This window comes from Ranitomeya imitator, chromosome 8 (assembly GCF_032444005.1).
Source record: "Ranitomeya imitator isolate aRanImi1 chromosome 8, aRanImi1.pri, whole genome shotgun sequence".
In the NCBI taxonomy this organism is placed as follows: domain Eukaryota; kingdom Metazoa; phylum Chordata; class Amphibia; order Anura; family Dendrobatidae; genus Ranitomeya; species Ranitomeya imitator.
The window spans coordinates 72,352,009-72,370,532 of record NC_091289.1 but is presented as its reverse complement, the minus strand read 5'-3'; the positions used below and the strand labels follow the sequence as shown (position 1 = coordinate 72,370,532).

The 18,524-nt window shown below is 41.7% G+C and overlaps 1 protein-coding gene across 2 annotated transcripts in view; it reads left to right on the top strand.

Moving 5' to 3' along the window:
• GUCY2C (guanylate cyclase 2C) overlaps positions 1-18,524 on the top strand; it is an 842,638-nt gene that overhangs the window by 90,551 nt on the left and 733,563 nt on the right. The window lies entirely within an intron of this gene.

Sequence of the window (18,524 nt, the reverse complement as noted above, 5' to 3'; positions counted from 1 at the left end):
CCCCCCCCCCCCGTGCTCCCTCCCACCCCATCATACTTACCGATCCTGCCGGGGTCCGTCCGTCTTCTCCCTGGGCGCCGCCATCTTCCAAAATGGCGGGCGCATGCGCAGTGCGCCCGCCGAATCTGCCGGCCGGCAGATTCGTTCCAAAGTGCATTTTGATCACTGAGATAGATTATATCTCAGTGATCAAAATAAAAAAAATAATAAATGACCCCCCCCCCCTTTGTCACCCCCATAGGTAGGGACAATAAAAAAATAAAGAATTTTTTTTTTCCACTAATGTTAGAATAGGGGTAGGGTTAGGGTTAGGGCTAGGGCTAGGGTTAGGGGTAGGGTTAGGGCTAGGGTTAGGGGTAGGGTTAGGGGTAGGGTTAGGGGTAGGGGTAGGGTTAGGGCTAGGGTTAGGGCTAGGGTTAGGGTTTCGGTATGTGCACACGTATTCTGGTCCTCTGCGGATTTTTCCGCTGCGGATTTGATAAATCCGCAGTGCTAAACCGCTGCGGATTTATGGCGGATTTACCGCGTTTTTTCTGCGCATTTCACTGCGGTTTTACAACTGCGATTTTCTATTTGAGCAGTTGTAAAACCGCTGCGGAATCCGCACAAAGAAGTGACATGCTGCGGAATGTAAACCGCTGCGTTTCCGTGCAGTTTTTCCGCAGCATGTGTACAGCGATTTTTGTTACATTGAACTGTAAACTCATGGGAAACTGCTGCGGATCCGCAGCGTTTTCCGCAGTGTGTGCACATACCTTTAGAATTAGGCCATGTGCACACGGTGCGGATTTGGCTGCGGATCCGCAGCGGATTGGCCGCTGCGGATTCGCAGCAGTGTTCCATCAGGTTTACAGTACCATGTAAACCTATGGAAAACCAAATCCGCTGTGCCCATGGTGCGGAAAATACCGCGCAGAAACGCTGCGTTGTATTTTCCGCAGCATGTCAATTCTTTGTGCGGATTCCACAGCGTTTTACACCAGTTCCTCAATAGGAATCCGCAGGTGAAATCCGCACAAAAAACACTGGAAATCCGCGGAAAATCCGCAGGTAAAACGCAGTGCCTTTTACCTGCGGATTTTTCAAAAATGATGCTGAAAAATCTCACACGAATCCGCAACGTGGGCACATAGCCTTAGGGTTAGGGTTGGAATTAGGGTTGTGGTTAGGGTTGTGATTAGGGTTATGGCTACAGTTAGGATTAGGGTTAGGGGTGTGTTGGGGTTAGTGTTGGAGGTAGAATTGAGGGGTTACCACTGTTTAGGCACATCAGGGGTCTCCAAACGCAACATGGCGCCACCATTGATTCCAGCCAATCTTGTATTCAAAAAGTCAAATGGTGCTCCCTCAATTCCGAACCCTGACGTGTGCCCAAACAGTGGTTTACCCCCACATATGGGGTACCAGCATACTCAGGATAAACTGCGCAACAATTACTGGGGTCCAATTTCGCCTGTTACCCTTGTGAAAATAAAAAAATGCTTGCTAAAACATCATTTTTGAGGAAAGAAAAATGATTTTTTATTTTCACGGCTCTGCGTTGTAAACGTCTGTGAAGCACTTGGGGGTTCAAAGTGCTCACCACATATCTAGATAAGTTCCTTGGGGGGTCTAGTTTCTAAAATGGGGTCACTTGTGGGGGGTTTCTACTGTTTAGGCACACCAGGGGCTCTGCAAACGCAACGTGACGCCCGCAGACCATTCCATCAAAGTCTGCATTTCAAAAGTCACTACTTCCCTTCTGAGCCCCGACGTGTGCCCAAACAGTGGTTTACCTCCACACATGGGGTATTAGCGTACTCAGGAGAAACTGGACAACAACTTTTGGGGTCCAATTTCTCCTGTAACCCTTGGGAAAATAAAAAATTTTGGGCTAAATAATTATTTTTGAGGAAAGAAAACATATTTATTATTTTCACGGCTCTGCATTATAAACTTCTATGAAGCACTTGGGGGTTCAAAGTGCTCACCACAAATCTAGATAAGTTCCTTTCGGGGTCTAGTTTCCAAAATGGGGTCACTTGTGGGGGGTTTCTACTGTTTAGCCACATCAGGGGCTCTGCAAACGCAACGTGACGCCCACAGAGCATTCCATCAAAGTCTGCATTTCAAAACGTCACTACTTCACTTCCGAGCCCCGGCATGTGCCCAAACAGTGGTTTACCCCCACATATGGGGTATCAGCGTACTCAGGAGAAACTGGACAACAACTTTTGGGGTCAAATTTCTCCTGTTACCCTTGGGAAAATAAAAAATTGCAGGCTAAAAGATAATTTTTGAGAAAATAATTTTTTTTTTTCATGGCTCTGCGTTATAAACTTCTGTGAAGCACTTAGGGGTTCAAAGTCCTCACCACACATCTAGATTAGTTCCTTTGGGGGTCTAGTTTCCAAAATGGGGTCATTTCTGGGGGATCTCCAATGTTTAGGCACACAGGGGCTCTCCAAACGTGACATGGTGTCCGCTAATGATTGGAGCTAATTTTCCATTTAAAAAGCCAAATGGCGTGCCTTCCCTTCTGAGCCCTGCCGTGCGCCCAAACAGTGGTTTGCCCCCACATATGGGGTATCAGCGTACTTAGGACAAACTGGACAACAACATTTGGGGTCCAATTTCTCCCATTACCCTTGGCAAAATAGGAAATTCCAGGCTAAAAAATCATTTTTGAGGAAAGAAAAATTATTTTTTATTTTCATGGCTCTGCGCTATAAACTTCTGGGAAGCACCTGGGGGTTTAAAGTGCTCAATATGCATCTAGATAAGTTCCTTGGGGGGTCTAGTTTCCAAAATGGGGTCACTTGTGGGGGAGCTCCAATGTTTAGGCACACAGGGGCTCTCCAAACGCGACATGGTGTCCGCTAACGATGGAGATAATTTTTCATTCAAAAAGTCAAATGGCGCTGCTTCCCTTCCGAGCCTTACCATGTGCCCAAACAGTGGTTTACCCCCACATGTGAGGTACTGGTGTACTCAGGAGAAATTGCCCAACAAATTTTAGGATCCATTTTATCCTGTTGCCCATGTGAAAATGAAAAAATTGAGGCTAAAAGAATTTTTTTGTGAAAAAAAAGTACTTTTTCATTTTTACAGATCAATTTGTGAAGCACCTGGGGGTTCAAAGTGCTCACTATGCATCTAGATAAGCTCCTTGGGGCGTCTAGTTTCCAAAATGGGGTCACATGTGGGGGAGCTCCAATTTTTTGGCACACGGGGGCTCTCCAAACGTGACATGGTGTCCACTAAAGAGTGGAGCCAATTTTTCATTCAAAAAGTCAAATGGCGCTCCTTCCCTTCCAAGCCCTGCTGTGCACCCAAACAGTGGTTTACCCCCACATATGAGGTATCAGTGTTCTCAGGACAAATTGGACAACAACTTTCGTGGTTCAGTTTCTCCTTTTACCATTGGGAAAATAAAAAAATTGTTGCTAAAAAATCATTTTTGTGACTAAAAAGTTAAATGTTCATTTTTTCCTTCCATGTTGCTTCTGCTGCTGTGAAGCACCTGAAGGGTTAATAAACTTCTTGAATGTGGTTTTGAGTACCTTGAGGGGTGCAGTTTTTAGAATGGTGTCACTTTTGGGTATTTTCAGCCATATAGACCCCTCAAACTGACTTCAAATGTGAGGTGGTCCCTAAAAAAAATGGTTTTGTAAATTTCGTTGTAAAAATGAGAAATCGCTGGTCAAATTTTAACCCTTATAACTTCCTAGCAAAAAAAAAATTTTGTTTCCAAAATTGTGGTGATGTAAAGTATACATGTGGGAAATGTTATTTATTAACTATTTTGTGTCACATAACTCTCTGGTTTAACAGAATAAAAATTCAAAATGTGAAAATTGCTAAATTTTCAAAATGTTCGCCAAATTTCCATTTTTATCACAAATAAACCAAGAATTTATTGACCTAAATTTACCACTAACATGAAGCCCAATATGTCACGAAAAAACAATCTCAGAACCGCTAGGATCCGTTGAAGCGTTCCTGAGTTATTACCTCATAAAGGGACACTGGTCAGAATTGCAAAAAACGGCAAGGTCTTTAAGGTCAAAATAGGCTGGGTCATGAAGGGGTTAAAAAATGTATTTATTTCAATTTTCCCATTAGGGTTAGGGTTGGGGCTAACGTTAAGGTTAGGGTTGGGGCTAAAGTTAGGGTTAGGGCTAAAGTTATGGTTGGGGCTAAAGTTAGGGTTAGGGTTGGGGCTAAAGTTAGGGTTAGGGTTGGGCTAAAGTTAGGGTTAGAGTTGGTGCTAAAGTTAGGGTTAGGGTTGGGGCTAAAGTTAGGGTTAGGGTTGAGGCTACAGTTAGGGTTATTGTTGAGGCTAAAGTTAGGGTTAGGGTTGGGGCTACAGTTAGGGTTAGGGTTGGGGCTAAAGATAGGGTTAGGGTTGGGGCTACAGTTAGGGTTAGGGTTGGGGCTAAAGTTAGGGTTAGGGTTGGGGCTAAACTTAGGGTTGGGGTTGGGGCTACAGTTAGGGCTAGGGTTGGGGCTAAAGTTTGGGTTAGGGTTGAGGCTACAGTTAGGGTTATTGTTGAGGCTAAAGTTAGGGTTAGGGTTGGGGCTAAAGTTAGGGTTAGAGTTGGGGCTAAAGATAGGGTTTGGATTACATTGATGGTTGGAATTAGGGTTGGGATTAGGGTTAGGGGTGTGGTTAGGGTTATGGTTGGGATTAAGGTTAAGGGTGTGTTGGAGTTAGGGGTGTGGTTAGGGTTGGGATTAGGGTAGGGGTGTGTTGGATTTAGGGGTGTGGTTGGAATTAGGGCTACGGGCATGTTCGGGTTAGGGGTGTGGTTAGGGTTATGGTGGGGTTGGGATTAGGGTTAGGGGTGTTTGGGTTAGGGTTTCAGTTAGAATTTGGGGGTTTCCACTGTTTAGGCACATCAGGGGCTCTCCAAACACGACATGGCGTCCTATCTCAATTCCAGCCAATTCTGCGTAAAACAGTGCTCTTTCCCTATCGAGCTCTCCCGTGTGCTAAAACAGGGGTTTACCCCAACATATGGGGTATCAGCGTACTCAGGACAAATTGGACAACAACTTTTGGGGTCCAATTTCTCTTGTTACCCTTGGGAAAATACAAAACTGGGGGCTAAAATATAATTTTTGTGGAAAAAAAGATTTTTTATTTTCTCGGCTCTGCATTATAAACTGTAGTGAAACACTTGGAGGTTCAAAGTTCTCACAACTCATCTAGATAAGTTTCTTGGGGGGTCTAGTTTCCAATATGGGGTCACTTGTGGGGGGTTTCTTCTGTTTAGGTATATCAGGGGATCTGCAAATGCAGCGTGACGCCTGCAGACCAATCCATCTAAGTCTGCATTCCAAACGGCGCTCCTTCCCTTCTGAACTCTGCCATGCATCCAAATGGTGGTTCCTTCCCCCACATATGGGGTATCAGCGTACTCAAAACAAATGGACAACAACTTTTGGGGTCCAATTTCTCCTGTTACCCTTGGGAAATACAAAACTGGGGGCTAAAAAATAATTTTTGTGAAAAAAAAGATTTTTTATTTTCACGGCTCTGCGTTATAAACTGTGGTGAAACACTTGGGGGTTCACAGTTCTCACAACACATCTAGATAAGTTCCTTAGGGGATCTACTTTCCAAAATGGTGTCACTTGTGGGGGGTTTAAATGTTTAGGCACTTCAGGGCCTCTCCAAACGTGACATGGCATCCCATCTCCATTCCAGTCAATTTTGCATTGAAAAGTCAAACGGCGCTCCTTCCTTTCCGAGCACTGCCATTTGCCCAAACAGTGGTTTACCCCCACATATGGGGTATAGGCGTACTCTTGACAAATTGCACACCTTTTTGGGTCCAATTTCTTTTGGTACCCTTGGGAAAATAAAAAATTGGGGGCCGAAAAGTTCATTTTTGTGAAAAAATATGATTTTTTATTTTTACAGCTCTACATTATAAACTTCTGTGATGTGGTCTCTAAAAAAATGGTGTAAAAATGAGAAATTGCTGGTCAACTTTTAACCCTTATAACTCCCTAACAAAAAAAATTTGGCTCCAAAATTGTGCTGATGTAAAGTAGACATGTGGGAAATGTTACATAGTAAGTATTTTGTGTGACATATCTCTGTGATTTAAGGGCATACAAATTGGAAAAAAAGTTGGAAAATTGCTAAATTTTCAAAATGTTCGCCAAATTTCCATTTTTTTCACAAATAAATGCAAGTAATATTAAAGAAATTTTACCACTATCATGAAGTACAATATGTCATGAGAAAACAGTGTCATTAATGTGGAAACCACCCTTGGGGGTTAAGGGGTTAAATAGCCACCCCAGAACCAAAGAAAGGCGAATATACTATATCAGTCTTTTATACTGATAACAAGTTCAAACAGATGCCATTGCTACAAGTAATGAGTGGAGGACAGAGGAGCCTCTTAGGCTGGCGTCACACTGGCGTTTTAAATGGCCGAGTGCAATGCGATAAAAAATCGCATCGCACTCAGACCAATGTTAAACTAGGGGGCAGCTCCCAGCAGCCGACTTTTTGTCGGCCGTTTTAATCGGTCCGAGACAATCGCACCCATATAAGCCTATGGGTGCGAGTGAGACCGCGCACACCACTCGGATATCATCCGAGTGATGTGCGTTGTAAGCGGACCCCAGCAATGGAGGAGATGGAGAAATTCATTTCGATCCTCCCTGTGCGAGAGAATTGGAGCACAGACGCATGACACTCGGCTCCTGCTTTCCTGCGAGCAGGAGCCGAGTGTCATTAGCATATCGCATCCGATGTTCTCGCATCGGATGCAATACGCCAGTGTGACGCCGGCCTTAATGAAGAAGTTACAGGTCTGTGAGAGCCAGAAATCTTGCATGTTTTTAGGTGACCAAATACTTATTTTCCACCATAATTTGCAAAATAAGTCTTGCCAAATCAGACAAGGCAATTTTCAGGATTTGTTTTCTCATTTTCACTCTCATAGTTGTGGTCTGTCTAAGATATCAATTACAGGCCTCTCTTATCATTGTAAGTGGGAGAACTTGCACAATTGGTGACTGGCTAAATACTTTTTTCCCCTCTGTACATACAGACCATCTAATCATCGCCTGTATGTAGCAGAGCCGATCAGGTTATGGCAGCTTCTAGTCTCCCATGTAGACTATTGAAGCATGCCAAAAGTAAAAAAAATGTTTTTAAAAATGTAAATAAAATAAAAAAATATATAAAAGTTCAAAATGCCCTCCTTTTGCCCCATTCAAAATAAAACAATAAAAAAAATCAAACATACACGCATTTGGTATTGCCGTGTTTAGAGTAGCCCGATCTATCAATATAATAAAAGAATTAACCCGATCACTAAACGCCGTAATAAGTAAAAAGTCAAAACGCCAGAATTACAGTTTTTTGGTCGCCTCAACATTACATTACAATGCAATAACTGGCAATCAAAAGATCGTATCTGCACCAATATAGTATAATTAAAAATGTCTGCTTGGTGCATTAAAAATAAGTCCTCACTCAACCTGAGAGCACGAAAAATGTAGATGCTACGGGTATCGGAAAATGGCGGAATTTTTTTAAACAAATTTTGGAATTTTTTTCAGATAAAAAAGAACCTAGACATGTTTGGTGTTTATGAACTTGTAATGATCTGGAGAATCATAGTGGCAGTTCAGTTTTAAAAGCATTTAGCCAATATAATAAAAAATGCGAAACAAAAAACTACCGTAGAATTGCACTTTTTTTGCAATTTCACCGCATTTGGAATTTTTTTCTACTTTCCAGTACACGATATGTTAATAATACCAATGATGTTGTTAAAAAGTACAACTCTTCCCACAAAAAACAAGCCCTCATATTGCCATTTTCACAAAAAAATAAAAACGTTATGGCTCTGGGAAGAAGGGAAGCAAAAAATGAAAATGCAAAACCAAAAATACCTCGGCCCATTTTGGGAGTTTTGCGTAAGGATATGTCCAATTGAACTTTTTTCTCTTTTTTTTTGTGTTGTTCTAATACACACAAAGGAAATAAACAAGTATATAACAAAACGTGTAGTTGCATTAATTTTCTGTGAAAACTACTTCACTGTCTGCAAAAATTTCAAGGGTGCCAACATTTTCGGCAAAGACTGTATATACAAAATGCATCAGCAAACTGCAGTTAATGGTAGAGGAATCTTTGATACTCAGCTATGATAGTTTTCAAATGGGATCACTTCTGGGTGGCTTACGATGTTCTAATACCACATGGTTTTTGCAAATGGAATACAGTACAGACCAAAAGTTTGGACACACCTTCTCATTTAAAGATTTTTCTGTATTTTCATGACTATGAAAATTGTACATTCACACTGAAGGCATCAAAACTATGAATTAACACATGTGGAATTATATACTTAACAAAAAAGTGTGAAACAACTGAAAGTATGTCTTATATTCTAGGTTCTTCAAAGTAGCCACCTTTTGCTTTGATGACTGCTTTGCACACTCTCTGCATTCTCTTAATGAGCTTTAAGAGGTAGTCACCGGGAATGATTTTCACTTAACAGGTGTGCCCTGTCAGGCTTAATAAGTGGGATTTCTTGCCTTATAAATGGAGTTGGGACCATCAGTTGTGTTGTGCAGAAGTCTGGTGGATATACAGCTGATAGTCCTTCTGAATAGACTGTTAGAATTTGTATTATGGCAAGAAAAAAGCAGCTAAGTAAAGAAAAATGAGTGGCCATCATTACTTTAAGAAATAAAGGTCAATAAGTCGGAAAACTTGGGAAAACTTTGAAAGTGTCCCCAAGTGCAGTGGCAAAAACCATCAAGCGCTACAAAGAAACTGGCTCACATGAGGACCGCCCCAGGAAAGGAAGACCAAGAGTCAACTCTGCTTCTGAGGATAAGTTTATCCAAGTCACCAGCCTCAGAAATCGCAGGTTAACAGCAGCTCAGATTAAAGAACAGGTCAATGCCACACAGAGTTCTAACAGCAGGCACATCTCTACAACAACTGTTAAGAGGAGACTTTGTGCAGCAGGCCTTCATGGTAAAATAGCTGCTAGGAAACCACTGCTAAGGACAGGCAACAAGCAGAAGAGACTTGTTTGGGCTAAAGAACACAGGGAATGAACATTAGACCAGTGGAAATCTGTGTTTGGTCTGATTAGTCCAAATTTGAGATCTTTGGTTCCAACCACCGTGTCTTTGTGCGATGCAGAAAAGGTGAACAAATGGACTCTACATGCCTGGTTCCCACCGTGAAGCATGGAGGAGGAGGTGTGATGGTGTGGGGGTGCTTTGCTGGTGACACTGTTGGGGATTTATTAAAAATTGAAGGCATACTGAACCAGCATCGCTACCACAGCATCTTGCAGCGGCATGCTATTCCATCTGGTTTTCTTCTAGTTGAGCCATCATTTATTTTTCAACAGGACAATGACCCCAAACACACCTCCAGGCTGTGTAAGGGCTATTTGACCAAGAAGGATAGTGAGGGGGTGCTACGCCAGATGACCGGGCCTCCACAGTCACCAGACCTGAACCCAATTGAGATGGTTTGGGGTGAGCTGGACCGCAGAGTGAAGGCCAACAAAAGGGCCAAAAAGTGCTAAGCATCTCTGGGAACTCCTTCAAGATAGTTGGAAGACCATTCCCAGTGACTACCTCTTGAAGCTCATCAAGAGAATGCCAAGAGTGTGCAAAGCAGCCATCAAAGCAAAAGGTGGCTACTTTGAAGAACCTAGAATATAAGACATATTTTCAGATATTTCACACTTTTTTGTCAAGTATATAATTCCACATGTGTTAATTCATAGTTTTGATGCCTTCAGTGTGAATGTACAACTTTCATAGTCATGAAAATACTGACATTTTTTTAAATGATGTGTGTCCAAACTTTTGGTCTGTACTGTATGTTGTTGCACAAACCAGTCAATCTAAATTTGCACTTCAAAAAACAAATTGCTATCCCTCCATTTTGAACCTTGCTATGCACCCAATAAGTACTATACAACTACATATTGGATATCGTTGTACTCAGGAGTATTTGTGTAGAATATTGTGGGGTGTACATTAGATCATGGGGAAAAAAAAAACAAAATAATTAAAAAAATAATATATATATATATATATATAAAATTTCATTTTCACAATTCACTGGTAAAGAAATCTGTCAAAAAACAAATGAATTTTTCACTTTTTGTGAGTCACTATTCTTTTGATACTTCAGGATTTCTGCAAAGTACGAACGTGTTCTGATATCCGAGCATGCTCGGCTACTATCTGAGTGTCTTGGGCGTGCTCGAATAATATGTTTGAGTCTTTGAGGCTGCATGTCTCACGGTTGTCAGACAGCTGCAACACATGCAGGGATTGCCTGTCTGTTGTTCATTCTGTCTCACAAAATTCAGAATAGAAAGTGATCCAAAAACATTATGTGCCTGAAAATGGTACCAAGAAAAACATCAACTCATCCCACAAAAAACAAGCCATCATATGACGGTCGGCAGAAATAAGGAAAAATTATTGCTTTCAAATATGGCGATGATTTTGAAAAATATGCGTATTTTAGTGTGTGACAGCAGCCAAACATAAAAAAAGATATAAATCTGGCATCGCTGTAATTGAACTGACCTGAAGAATCAAGTAGTCTAATCACTTATACTGCAGTAGAAATGACGTAAAAAGAAACAAACAAAACAATTCTTCACCTATCATTGATTTGTTTATTCTAGCTACCAAAGATTGCAGTAAGGCTCAGTTTACATTTATCTTTAATTGCTGTGAAGCACCTGAAGGGTTAATAAACTTCTTGAATGTGGTTTTGAGTACCTTGAGGGGTGCAGTTTTTAGAATGGTGTCACTTTTGGGTATTTTCAGCCATATAGACCGCTCAAACTGACTTCAAATGTTAGTTGGTCCCTAAAAAAATGGTTTTGTAAATTTTGCTGTAAAAATGAGAAATCGCTGGTCAAATTTTAATCCTTATAACTTCCTAGCAAAAAAGAAATTTGGTTCCAAAATTGTGCTGATGTAAAGTAGACATGTGCGTAATGTTATTTATTAACTATTTTGTGTCATATAACTCTCGTTTAACAGAATAAAAATTCAAAATTTGAAAATTGCAAAATTTTCAAAATTTTAGCCAAATTTCCATTTTCTTCACAAATAAACGCAAAAATTATTGACCTAAATTTACCACTAACATGAAGCCCAATATGTCACGAAAAAACAGCCTCAGAACCGCTAGGATTCGTTGTAGCGTTCCTGAGTTATTACCTCATAAAGGGACACTGGTCAGAATTACAAAAAACGGCCAGGTCTTTAAGGTCAAAATAGGCTGGGTCATGAAGGGTTAGAGCCCCCAAATTTTGCACACAGACACTTCTAACATTATTAGCGAGGAATATGTAAAAAAATAAGGGATATGAAATGGTTTACTGTATGTAAACCATGTCTCATATCCTGTCGGGTTTAGGAAGGAGATAGCAAAAGCTGGAAATTGAATTACCGGCTTTTCTGCTATCTAGCGGTATATGAAATATATATATATACTAGCTGAAGAGCCCGGCGTTGCCTGGGCATAGTAAATATCTGTGGTTAGTTAGAGCACCTCACTTCTCTTATTTTCCCATCACGCCTCTCATTTTCCCAATCACATCTTTCATTTTCCCCCTCACAGCTCTCATTTTCTCCCTCACTCCTCTCATTCTTCCTAACACTTGTCATTTTGACCTCACATCTGTCATTTTCCGATCACTCCACTATTTTCCCTCACTCCTCTCATTTTGCACTCACACCTTTTCATTTTCACCTCACACCTCTCATTTTCACCTCAGTATATACTGTACATGTTTGTCATCTCCCTTATATATAGTTTACACCTGTCTGTCATCTCCTGTATATAGTATATACCTGTATGTCATCTCCCCTGTATATAGTATGTACCTGCTGTGTGTCATCTCCCCTGTATATAGTATATACCTGTATGTCATCTCCTTCTATATATAGTATAAACCTGTATGTAATCTCCTTCTATATATAGTATATACCTGTATGTCATCTCCTCCTGTATATAGTATATACCTGTGTGTCATCTCCCCTGTATATAGTATATATCTGTGTGACATCTCCTCCTGTATATAGTATATACCTGTATGTCATCTTCTATATATAGCATATACCTGTATGTCATCTCCTCCTGTATATAGTATATACCTGTAGGTCATCTGCTCCTGCATATAGTATATACCTGTGTGTCATCTCCTCCTGTATATAGTATGTACCTGTATGTCATCTCCTCCTCTATATAGTATATACCTGTGTGTCATCTCTCCTGTATATAGTATATATCTGTGTGTCATCTCCTCCTGTATATAGTATATACCTGTGTCATCTCCTGTATTAGACCTCGTTCACACGTTATTTGCTCAGTATTTTTACCTCAGTATTTGTAAGATAAGATGTCTGCTTATTAATCAGATTTTTATTGTTGTGTGTGTTGAGTTGCGTGTGGCGACATGCATGTAGCGACTTTTGTGAGATGAGTTTTGTGTGGCAACATGCGTGTAGCAACTTTTTGTGTGTCAAGTTGCATGTGACAGGTTAGTGTAGCAAGTTGTGCGCAGCAAGTTTTGCGCATGGTGAGTTTTGCGCGTGGCGAGTTTTATGTGTGGTGCCTTTTGAGTATGTGCAAGTTTTGTGTGAGGCAACTTTTGCATGTGTTGCAACTTTTGTGCATGTGGCAATTTTTTCCACGTGTGCAAGTTTTGCGTGTGGCGAGTTTTCCATGAGGTGAGTTTTGCACTTGTGGCGAGTTTTGCGTGAGCCTAGTTTTTGCATGTGGCGAGTTTTGCGCGTGGCGAGTTTTGAGTGGCGACTTTTGTGTTTCGACTTTTATGTGGCGAGGTTGGTGTATGTGTGGTGACATGTGTGCTGAGGGTAATATGTGTTCAAGCACATGGTAGTGTGTGGCGCATTTTGTGTGTGTGTTCATATCCCCATGTGTGGTGAGTATCCTATGTCGGGGCCCCACCTTAGCAATTTTACAGTATATACTCTTTTGTGCCATCGCTCTCTTTCTTTAAGTTCCCTTTGTTCACATCTGGCAGCTGTTAATTTGCCTCCAACACTTTTCCTTTCACTTTTCCCCATTATGTAGATAGGGGCAAAATTGTTTGGTGAATTGGAAAGCGCGGGGTTAAAATTTCACCTCACAACATAGCCTATAATGCTCTTGGGGTCCAGACGTGTAACTGTGCAAAATTTTGTGGCTGTAGCTGCGACGCCTCCAACACTTTTCCTTTCACTTTTTCCCCATTATGTAGATAGGGGCAAAATTGTTTGGTGAATTGGAAAGCGCGGGGTTAAACTTTCACCTCACAACATAGCCTATGACGCTCTCGGGGTCCAGACGTGTGACTGTGCAAAATTTTGTCGCTGTAGCTGCGATGCTGCGACGCCTCCAACACTTTCCCTTTCACTTTTTTCCCCATTATGTAGATAGGGGCAAAACTGTTTGGTGAATTGGAATGCGCGGGGTTAAAATTTCACCTCACAACATAGCCTATGACGCTCTCGGGGGTCCAGACGTGTGACTGTGCAAAATTTTGTGGCTGTAGCTGCGACGGTGCAGATGCCAATCCCGGACATACATACACACACACACATACACACACACATTCAGCTTTATATATTAGATATATATATATATATGTATATATATATATACTAGCTGAAGAGCCCAGCATTGCCTGGGCATAGTAAATATCTGTGGTTAGTTATACCACCTCACTTCTCTTATTTTCCCATCACGCCTCTTATTTTCCCAATCACATCTTTCATTTTCCCCCTCACATCTCTCATTTTCTCCCTCACACCTCTCATTTTCTCCCTCACCCCTCTCATTGCCCCCTAACACTTGTCATTTTGACCTCACATCTGTCATTTTCCGATCACTCCACTATTTTCCCTCACTCCTCTCATTTTGCACTCACACCTTTTAATTTTCACCTCACACCTCTCATTTTCACCTCAGTATATACATGTTTGTCATCTCCCTTATACATAGTATACACCTGTATGTCATCTCCTGTATATAGTATATACCTGTATGTCATCTCACCTGTATATAGTATATATCTGCTGTGTGTCATCTCCCCTGTATATAGTATATACCTGTATTTCATCATCTCCTATATATAGTATATACCTGTATGTCATCTCCTTCTATATATAGTATATACCTGTATGTCATCTCCTCCTGTATATAGTATATACCTGTGTGTCATCTCCCCTGTATATAGTATATATCTGTGTGTAATCTCCTCCTGTATATAGTATATACCTGTATGTCATCTTCTATATATAACATATACCTGTATGTCATCCCCTCCTGTATATAGTATATACCTGTGTGTCATCTCTCCTGTATATAGTATATATCTGTGTGTCATCTCCCCTGTATATAGTATATACCTGTGTGTCATCTCCTCCTGTATTAGACCTCGTTCACACGTTATTTGCTCAGTATTTTTACCTCAGTATTTGTAAGCTAAATTGGCAGCCTGATAAATCCCCAGCCAACAGGAAGCCCTCCCCTTGGCTGTATATATTAGCTCACACATACACATAATAGACAGGTCATGTGACTGACAGCTGCCGTATTTCCTATATGGTACATTTGTTGCTTTTGTAGTTTGTCTGCTTATTAATCAGATTTTTATTTTTGAAGGATAATACCAGACTTGTGTGTGTTTTAGGGCGAGTTTCGTTTGTCAAGTTGTGTGTGTTGAGTTGCGTGTGGCGACATGCATGTAGCGACTTTTGTGAGATGAGTTTTGTGTGGGGACATGCGTGTAGCAACTTTTTGTGTGTCGAGTTGCATGTGACAGGTTAGTGTAGCAAGTTGTGTGCAGCAAGTTTTGCGCATGCCAAGTTTTGCGTGTGGCGAGTTTTATGTGTGGTGCCTTTTGAGTATGTGCAAGTTTTGTGTGAGGCAACTTTTGCATGTGTTGCAACTTTTGTGCATGTGGCAATTTTTCCGCGTGTGCAAGTTTTGCGTGTGGCGAGTTTTCCATGATGTGAGTTTTGCACTTGTGGCGAGTTTTCCATGAGGTGAGTTTTGCACGTATGGCGAGTTTTCCATGAGGTGAGTTTTGCACTTGTGGCGAGTTTTGCGTGAGCCTAGTTTTTGCATGTGGCGAGTTTTGAGCGGCGACTTTTGTGTTTTGACTTTTATGTGGCGAGGTTGGTGTATATGTGGTGAAATGTGTGCTGAGGGTAATATGTGTTCAAGCACGTGGTAGTGTGTGGTGCATTTTGTGTGTTCATATCCCCATGTGTGGTGAGTATCCCATGTCGGGGCCCCACCTTAGCAACTGTACAGTATATACTCTTTGGCGCCATCGCTCTCATTCTTTAAGTCCCCCTTGTTCACATCTGGCAGCTGTCAATTTGCCTCCAACACTTTTCCCTTCACTTCCTCATTATGTAGATAGGGGCAAAATTGTTTGGTGAATTGGAAAGCGCGGGGTTAAAATTTCACCTCACAACATAGCCTATGACGCTCTCGGGGTCCAGACGTGTGACTGTGCAAAATTTTGTGGCTGTAGCTGCGACGCCTCCAACACTTTTCCTTTCACTTTTTCCCCATTATGTAGATAGGGACAAAATTGTTTGGTGAATTGGAAAGCGCGGGGTTAAAATTTCACCTCACAACATAGCCTATGACGCTCTCGGGGTCCAGACGTGTGACTGTGCAAAATTTTGTGGCTGTAGCTGCGACGCCTCCAACACTTTTCCTTTCACTTTTTTCCCCATTATGTAGATAGGGGCAAAATTGTTTGGTGAATTGGAACGCGTGGGGTTAAAATTTCGCCTCACAACATAGCCTATGACGCTCTCGGGGTCCAGACGTGTGACTGTGCAAAATTTTGTGGCTGTAGCTGCGACGGTGCAGATGCCAATCCCGGACATACATATATACACACACACACATACACACACACATTCAGCTTTATATATTATATATATATATATATATATATATACATATATATATATATATATATATATACAGTGGGGCAAAAAAGTATTTAGTCAGTCAGCAATAGTGCAAGTTCCACCACTTAAAAAGATGAGAGGCGTCTGTAATTTACATCATAGGTAGACCTCAACTATGGGAGACAAACTGAGAAAAAAAAATCCAGAAAATCACATTGTCTGTTTTTTTAACATTTTATTTGCATATTATGGTGGAAAATAAGTATTTGGTCAGAAACAAAATTTCATCTCAATACTTTGTAATATATCCTTTGTTGGCAATGACAGAGGTCAAACGTTTTCTGTAAGTCTTCACAAGGTTGCCACACACTGTTGTTGGTATGTTGGCCCATTCCTCCATGCAGATCTCCTCTAGAGCAGTGATGTTTTTGGCTTTTCGCTTGGCAACACGGACTTTCAACTGCCTCCAAAAGTTTTCTATAGGGTTGAGATCTGGAGACTGGCTAGGCCACTCCAGGACCTTGAAATGCTTCTTACGAAGCCACTCCTTCGTTGCCCTGGCGGTGTGCTTTGGATCATTGTCATGTTGAAAGACCCAGCCACGTTTCATCTTCAATGCCCTTGCTGATAGAAGGAGGTTTGCACTCAAAATCTCACGATACATGGCCCCATTCATTCTTTCATGTACCCGGATCAGCCGTCCTGGCCCCTTTGCAGAGAAACAGCCCCAAAGCATGATGTTTCCACCACCATGCTTTACAGTAGGTATGGTGTTTGATGGATGCAACTCAGTATTCTTTTTCCTCCACACACGACAAGTTGTGTTTCTACCAAACAGTTCCAGTTTGGTTTCATCAGACCATAGGACATTCTCCCAAAACTCCTCTGGATCATCCAAATGCTCTCTAGCAAACTTCAGACGGGCCCGGACATGTACTGGCTTAAGCAGTGGGACACGTCTGGCACTGCAGGATCTGAGTCCATGGTGGCATAGTGTGTTACTTATGGTAGGCCTTGTTACATTGGTCCCAGCTCTCTGCAGTACATTCACTAGGTCCCCCCGCGTGGTTCTGGGATTTTTGCTCACCGTTCTTGTGATCATTCTGACCCCATGGGGTGGGATTTTGCGTGGAGCCCCAGATCGAGGGAGATTATCAGTGGTCTTGTATGTCTTCCATTTTCTAATTATTGCTCCCACCGTTGATTTCTTCACTCCAAGCTGGTTGGCTATTGCAGATTCAGTCTTCCCAGCCTGGTGCAGGGCTACAATTTTGTTTCTGGTGTCCTTTGACAGCTCTTTGGTCTTCACCATAGTGGAGTTTGGAGTCAGACTGTTTGAGGGTGTGCACAGGTGTCTTTTTATACTGATAACAAGTTTAAACAGGTGCCATTACTACAGGTAATGAGTGGAGGAAAGAGGAGACTCTTAAAGAAGAAGTTACAGGTCTGTGAGAGCCAGAAATCTTGATTGTTTGTTTCTGACCAAATACTTATTTTCCACGATAATATGCAAATAAAATGTTAAAAAAACAGACAATGTGATTTTCTGGATTTTTTTTTTCTCAGTTTGTCTCCCATAGTTGAGGTCTACCTATGATGTAAATTACAAACGCCTCTCATCTTTTTAAGTGGTGGAACTTGCACTATTGCTGACTGACTAAATACTTTTTTGCCCCACTGTATATATAGAAAAAATTAGAACAGCATCATATTACCACACTTGTAGTGCAAAGCTCTCCAAACCAATATTCCAATGGCTCCAACAATATGAAAAAAAAGGAAAGCACATAAAAAAATAGAAAAAGTGGGCTTTTAGTGCCTGAACGGCGTGGCAACGTTTCGGATTTCCAATCCTTTTTCAAGCAGCCTGCTTGAAAAAGGATTGGAAATCCGAAACGTTGCGCAGCCATCAAGGTTAGAGACGGCTGTACAGCTCATGTCCCCGGCGCAGACGTGTGCGCGGATAGACTGTGATGCGGCTGTGTACGCTGCCGGCCTTGTCACAGTACAGCAAACACGGCCGCTCACAATTTGCTGTGCGTAGCCATCAGGCGGCCGGCCCTGTACAGCTGCTGGGTCAGTGGCCAGGGCGGCATTTGCCTCTGCCACCCTGCCCAGCTAGCCCCTGATTGACGATAAGGTACTGAAACGGTGGATGTCCGACTTCTGGAACTGCACCAGAATTGGTCAGAACAAGGAATGCCTGACCACCGATCTATTCATCATTTCTAAGGCTGCTAGAAAAATCTGAGCACAGAGGTTGCCAACCCCATATCCCCGCACTTACCCCTTCATTCTCATAGGGATAAAAGTTCTGCCGATCAGTGCTGATTCCAGTGGTCAGACCCCCTCTGATCAATAACTTTTCACCTATCCTATGTTTAGATGATAATTTGTTTTCACTAGACAACTCCTTTAAGTGAATCTTTTGACTTAATTTTAATGTGTTTGTCCGACATCATTCATTGTTGCATCAAGAGGTGACATGAGCTGATGACGTTAGAGCTACACATACCTGGAGTTATGCATGATTACCAGGTATCAGTCATATGTATTATTAGTCAGGC